Source organism: Hippopotamus amphibius, chromosome 15, assembly GCF_030028045.1.
Source record: "Hippopotamus amphibius kiboko isolate mHipAmp2 chromosome 15, mHipAmp2.hap2, whole genome shotgun sequence".
NCBI classification, from domain to species: Eukaryota; Metazoa; Chordata; class Mammalia; order Artiodactyla; family Hippopotamidae; genus Hippopotamus; species Hippopotamus amphibius.
This window is the reverse complement of record NC_080200.1, coordinates 31,774,257-31,781,462: the sequence shown is the minus strand read 5'-3', so window position 1 is coordinate 31,781,462 and position 7,206 is coordinate 31,774,257.

The window sequence follows — 7,206 nt, the reverse complement described above, 5'->3', positions numbered from 1 at the left end:
GCAGGGAAGGGAGGCCCCACGTGGGCCTGGGAGAGACGGGGATGGGGAGGGCGGGGCGGTGGGGGGCAGGGGGCCACTGCTGACCGGCCTGGGTTCGGGTTCCCTGTCCCCCGTCCTGCTGAGAACGTGCCTTTGCTTCCTGCCCTCAGGTGTGCGAGAGGAGCACGTTTCTTTTCAATAAAGACCAATACATCATGTCACACTATGTTTGGTTTTGCTTGTTCATGTTCCAGACGAGGCCAACGAACTCTCCCAGGGGAGGTGTGGGTACAAAGGATCTGACAGGATGGGAGGGTGCGGGTCTGCGCATGGGCCAAGAAATCCAGAAAATCTGTCGTAGCTGAGACTCAGGCCTTTTTCAGAAATAGGCCAAGAGAGTTCAGCTTTGACCATTCCCTGCCAAGCAGTCATCACAGGTGCTTCCTGGAAGGGATTGAGTTGCAGAAACCAGCGTGGCCCGCAGCCCTCAGGCCTCAGCCCGGCAGGCAGGCAGGCAGGCAGCGGCTATTGTCTGTTGGTCCCGCCCCCGCCCCCGCCCCCGCCCCCGCCCCCGCCCGCTTCTCCACCGCTCGCTCCTTCCCAAGTCGCCAGGGCTGATAGTTGCCGGGAGAGGGGGAGGGGAAGTCCGGACGCTTCATTCCGCAGGGCCTTGTTCAATCGCTTCATTCAAATGCAGAATGCTCTCCGGTCAGATCGGGAGCCTTTGACTTTGCCTCGAGCTCCCCTTTATCGAACGGCTTTTTTTTTTCCTTCCCCAATTTCCCCACCCTTAGGCTGCCCCCTCCAAACTGCAGGGAGGGAGGGAGGGAGGGAGGGAGGGAGGGAGGGAGGGATGGGTGAAGGTTGTGTGAGAACTTCTCCTTGTCTCAGGCAAATAGGAGTCCCCTCTTTTTCCTAACCCAGGAAACCCCACTAAACCATTTGAGAATCACGGACATGCGTGGAAGCAAACGTCTTAACTTGAGATCGTGCTCTGCTGTGGGAGGACAGAAAGGAGGGCCAGAATGTCCGGTCTTGTGCTGTCCAGTTCTTAAGCGACTTGAATTCAAGGAGACACATTTTGGGGCGGCCTACTCTGAACATATTGAAAGCTGACCTGGTGACTGTGTGTGTGTGTGTGTGTGTGTGTGTGTGTGTGTGTGTGTGTGTGTGTGAGAGAGGGAGAGGGAGATGGAGGGAGGGAGGGAGGCGGGGAGGGAGGGAAAGGGAGAAAATAGGTTAGTAGAGGCCTCCATTTCATGGAAACTGTTTCTGAGTTCTGAGAACAGGTCGGTTCTGTGAAACAGTTATCATATCTCCTCTCAGGAGGCAGTGATGTTGATGGGCTCCCAAAAACTAGGCCTGTGGTGCAAGCAATCAGGTTATTTCCTAAGAGGCACTTGTATGGAAACCAAAGGAAGACAAAGGTCCATCACTGGAGCCGATTATAAACCAGTGGGGGGGGGGGGGGAGCGTGTGGGGGGCGGTGTCAGTGAAGAAGATTTGTAGATGTTAGGGTGGAAGCAACTTTAGCAGTTTGAAATGGCTGTGATGATGTCGGGTGTTTGGTTCGACTTTCAGAGTGGCTCTCACAGAAACAGGCACCAGGATGGTTTCCACAGGAGCTGTGGTGGCCATGTCTCTAAAGTTTTCACCAAGTCCTCCAGCTTCGGTCTGTAGGGCTTCAGGCAAAGGGCCGTTTTCGTTGTCAGTGATGCCAAGTCAAAAGGGTGGGCGAAAGTGGGAAACATTCATGGAGAGAGTTGTAGCCAGATATTGGGGGCAACTTGAAAGACTTCAGGATCCAGTCCGGTTTTCAGGTGAAAAGCAACACCCTAAGGAAAATGAATAGCACCAGAATCTCATATCCACAAGTGTGTATTCCCGTTTTATGGAAACGTAACGTGGGCCTCTAAGGAACGCGTGCAAGTGACTCTCTTGCCAAAGAAATAAGGAGCCTCACGGAGAGTTTCTGAATTCTGGACGGAGCAGGTAGGGAGAAAAAGAGAAGTGATTCCATTTTGCTGACAAGGGTACAAGTCACCAAATGGATGTCCAACTTTTAAAATAAATTGGGTTTTGTTTGTTTTCATTTTCCCTTGTAGCTGGTAAAGAAAAGATTTCACAATCCGTCCTGTTCTCTCTCTCTCTCTCTCACTCAGGTTAGGAGATTCTTTTCTGTTTGAAATAATGGAATGGAAGCATTTATAATGTCGTGCAGTTTCAGGTGTACAGCACAGTGATTTAGATAGAAAGATAGGTAGATAGATAGATAGATATAGATTCTGTTTCAGATTTTTTTTCTCTTATAGGTTATTACAAAGTATTGAGTATAGTTTCCTGTGCCAAGTCGTAAGAGCTTGTTGATTATCCACTTTACGTATAGGAATGTGTATATGTTCATCCCAAGCTCCTAAGGTATCCGCACCCTGGCCCCCCCCCCCCCCGCCCCCAGCGGCTTCCCCAATCAGTCCTATTGTAGACAAGTAGTCATACACACACTATCATCCTAGTCCTCAGTTCATTCAGCCCCACGTAGGTCACTCGTTCTTCTCGGAGTCCAGTTTTCCCATCGGCCCTGTCAATCTTGCCTGATGATTGAGCGTGACTGGAAAAGTGATGGTCCCAAGAAGTTTGCAAGAGCTTTTGTGAAGGCTCATAGGACTTGCCCAGCGAAGTGGGTGCCTTGATCACTGCAGGCTGTGGAAGGTATACCCAAAGTGGCAAACACAATTTTTTTTTAACCGTCTCTATGCCATGGTGAGGACAGAAGGCTTGCAGCAAGGGAAGGCTTCAACCCACATGGAAACCATACTCACCGTCACAGGAACGTTTGGATGACCCTTACTACGTGCCAGTGGAGTGAAGTCCAGTGGCCGGGGCTCAGGGGTTCCTGAGAGAGGAGGTCTGACGCCTCTGGGGACAAAGAGAATTGTTTTCCCCCAGGGTGACAAGCATGACAGGTCAGCCATTGCAGGTAACCTGTAGAAATCTTCCCACCAGCATCTATTTACAATTGGAGCCATTCGAAATGCACCAAGGTGGGTGGCGGAATGCGGGGGGCGGCGGGGACCTGGGGGGGGGGGGTGAGGTTCCCCAGGAAGCCTGAGACATGGAGACCCAGTGGCCGGCCGGGCTGCTGCCCCTCTCTGGGGTCTGCTGTCCCTCTCTGGGGTCTGCTGTAGCCCCGACCCTCTGTTGAATGGACAGAATGGAATTGATCCACGTGTGGCCCCCCCCCCACCCCCCATCATCTTTCAAGAGGCTGTTGTTGCCGCCTCGGCATGAAACTCGGGTGGAATATCTCCTTGATACTGGGCTCAGTCCCTGTCGTGTGAGCCTCCATTTGGACGACCGAAAACCCTGTATGCCAGGGCAGAGAAGAAGGATCCCATCATTTCCAGAGCAGTTGGAACACACCCGTGTATAGACACAAGCCAAAGAAGGCTTCACGTTCCTTCCTCTTCGACAATGCTTCCCATGTCAGGAAACCTCTCCAGGAAGCCTACTCCGTTTCATGGCTCTGCTTTCGAAGGAGAGAGAACACATTCTTGAGCTAGGCCCTCTCCTCTTGGATCCTCTCTCAACATGCATTCTAAGTGCAAAAGACTTCATGTGTCATTCGGTTTGGGGGCAAATGTGTCCAAAATACCCCAACGAGTGTAAAACAGTTAGATAGGTCACTGGGGAACAGTGCCTCCTTAGCCACGTCACCCACATCCCAGGGAAAGACTTGCTAGGCAAAGAGAGACGCCTCTTTCCTTGTGAGCCAACCCTGGCTCTTTGAATATCAAGAGGACTAAGTCCACGTGAGTCCCCCAAGACCTGATAAAGGTAACCTAGAAAAGAAGGAAGTGATGATTTTTAGAAGACATAAGCCTGCCTGCCTGCCTGCCTTCCTTCCTTCCTTCCTTCCTTCCTTCCTTCCTTCCTTCCGGAAAAAGGAAGGAAAGCTTTCTCTCTCATGACGGAGAGAGCAGAGCAATAGAAGAAACACCCAAGCCCGAGCCCAAAGTTGGCCTTTTTCACCGAGAGACAGAAAACTGAATTCTAGTTTTGCACTGGTTTCCTGTTGATACGAACACTCATGTGTGTCCTTGAATCCATCCTCATCTTAAGCAGTCCTGACCACGGTTCCCATTCCTTTCCGAAGATTCTTCTCCTCAGAAACCTTTTCCAATCGCCTGTGCCCAGTTTTAGCTTTTCCCTTGTGTCCTTTGTTTCCCATTTCGAAATGACTAGCTTTAGGACCGAAATGTCTTTTTTTCCCTCCCCCAAACCTTATCTGCATACCTTCTACCTTGCCTCCCCCCTCCCCACACTCCCCAAAGAGGTCCTCTTCCTACAATGAGGATGGCGACCTCGGGTAGCTTGGACCACACACGTTCCTTCTTTAGGATGCCTCATCCTTGGACATTTGTCACCGCCCCCCCCCGCCCCCCACCCCACCCCACCCCACCCCACCCCACCCCAATCCAATCCAATGAAAGTAAGGAAGCCAACCACAGTGACCCGTGTGAACATGGACTGCCTTGTAGAAGTCCAGGCTCCTGCCTAGTTTGTGGTTTCCCTAAAGCGCAAGATCTGTGTAGGCATGGAAGCACGCATATGCTCCAACTCTCCGGAGCAGGGAGACCCTTAGGCTTGTGGAGCTAGGGACGTTTCAGCATTTTCCCTTCTTTGGAGATGATGTAGACAGGCTGCTGAATGTCCATTCTTTCATGGCACTCAGTCCACCCCTAAACCTAGAGATGTTGGAAAGTCTTGAAGTCGGCCTATGGAAAAGAGTTCTTGTGGAAGACGTTCCCTTACACATTCTCCTCATCTCGTCCACACTTCTGTCCTCTGTGTGTTATGAGCGGTCCCACTTGGATGATTCGTGATTTCTTAAGACAGGAAAGCAGTCAGTCCTCATCTCTACACCTCCCGGCCGCCCCCTCCACCACCCTGTTCCCGTGAGAGATTTTCTTCCTGCTTTCAGACGGGAGAAGGAAAGGAGGGTCCGTGTTCCCCTCCTGTTGTCACCTCGCATGGCAAAATCTCCCTATGCCACGGAGGCCCATTTGGGGGCGGTGTCCTGCGGGCCCGAAGACCTTCCGAGTCAACCTCAAGGAGGATGAGGATGTTCTCTCTTGCCACCGAACCGGTGAACCCGATGGCCTTCTAAGCAATGATGTCTCATCAGCCCACCCCACCCGTTTCACACAGAACGGAACAGCCTCTCCTGGATGACTCGGAGCAGGGGAGTTCCTGGGTCTGTCAGAGAGGGCCCTCTGCTGGCGGTGGGTGAAAAAGCACTGCACAGGACAGGAGGTGTTCGTGGTGTCCTTGGGAAGGAAAGGCGGGGGGGCATTTTATTCTTGGAAAGCTTATGCTGGCCCAGGATGTACACTATGAAAGATGATGCGACCTCATTTGGGGCGGGCACCAGAGGAGGGAGACGCGGGGCGGGGGGGGGGGGGGGGGCGGGGAGGTGTAGAAACGCATAAAAGCGGTCCTACCTTAAATGAATAAAAAAATAACAAGCAATATAACATGTACAATAAAATAGAGCACACGCAAAGGAAACGAAGGCAAAGTACAGGAAACGAAGAGAAAAATGCAAAGCCTATATACAGTGCTTCCATGTTCCTCATTCAATCAGCTTGGTGCAGGAATCTCTAGGAGATGAACAGCAAGCATACACGGGTCAAGCGGCGGCCGCGGGTCCACCGGCAGCCCGGGGCTGCGCAGCCCGAGTCCGCGCGTGCTGTCGCTCGGCGGCCGGCGGGCCGGGTCTCTTGGCGCCCGCGGCCCGAGGGTCGCTCGGCGGCCGGCGGGCATGGTCTCGGGCGCGCGCGGCCCGAGGGTCGCTCGGCGGCCGGCGGGCATGGTCTCGGGCGCGCGCGGCCCGAGGGTCGCTCGGCGGCCGGCGGGCATGGTCCCGGGCGCGCGCGGCCCGAGGGTCGCTCGGCGGCCGGCGGGCCGGGTCCCGGGCGCCCGCGGCCCGAGGGTCGCTCGGCGGCCGGCGGGCCGGGTCCCGGGCGCGCGCGGCCCGAGGGTCGCTCGGCGGCCGGCGGCCCGGGTCCCGGGCGCGCGCGGCCCGAGGGTCGCTCGGCGGCCGGCGGGCATGGTCTCGGGCGCGCGCGGCCCGAGGGTCGCTCGGCGGCCGGCGGGCATGGTCTCGGGCGCGCGCGGCCCGAGGGTCGCTCGGCGGCCGGCGGGCATGGTCTCGGGCGCGCGCGGCCCGAGGGTCGCTCGGCGGCCGGCGGCCCGGGTCTCGGGCGCGCGCGGCCCGAGGGTCGCTCGGCGGCCGGCGGCCCGGGTCTCGGGCGCGCGCGGCCCGAGGGTCGCTCGGCGGCCGGCGGCCACGGAGCCTGCAGGCCGCTCGGCGGCCCGGGTCCCGGGCGCCCGCAGCCCGAGGGGCGCTCGGCGGCCGGCAGCCCGCGGCCTGCAGGCCGCTCGGCGGCCCGGCTCTCGGGGAGCCCGCGGCGCGAGGGTCGCTCGGCGGCCCGCGGCCACGGAGCCTGCAGGTCGCTCGGCGGCCCGGGTCCCGGGCGCCCGCAGCCCGAGGGGCGCTCGGCGGCCCGCGGCCGGCTGGTCGACCTGCCTGCAAGTCGACCGGCGGCCCGAGGGTCGCTCGGCGGCCCGCGGCCACAGAGCCTGCAGGCCGCTCGGCGGCCCGGGTCCCGGGCGCCCGCAGCCCGAGGGGCGCTCGGTGGCCGGCGGGCATGGTCTCGGGCGCGCGCGGCCCGAGGGTCGCTCGGCGGCCGGCGGCCCGGGTCTCGGGCGCCCGCGGCCCGAGGGTCGCTCGGCGGCCGGCGGGCATGGTCTCGGGCGCCCGCGGCCCGAGGGTCGCTCGGCGGCCCGCGGCCTGCAGGCCGCTCAGCAGCACGGGCGTGGAGGGCCTGGGACCGCCGCCGTGCTGGTCACCCGGCGGTACGGGACGGCGCGGCCTGCTGGTTGACCGGGGTCCCGCGGGCCCGCGGGTCCACCGGCAGCCCGCGGCTGCGCAGCCCGAGTCTGCGCGTGCTGACGGTCTCCCGGCGGCCTGGCTCTCGGGGGCACGCGGCCCGAGGGTCGCTCGGCGGCCGGCAGCCGGCAGCCGGCGGCCTGCAGGCCGCTCGGCGGCCCGGGTCTCGGGGAGCCCGCGGCACGAGGGTCGCTCGGCGGCCCGCGGCCACGGAGCCTGCAGGCCGCTCGGCGGCCCGGGTCCCGGGCGCCCGCGGCCCGAGGGGCGCTCGGCGG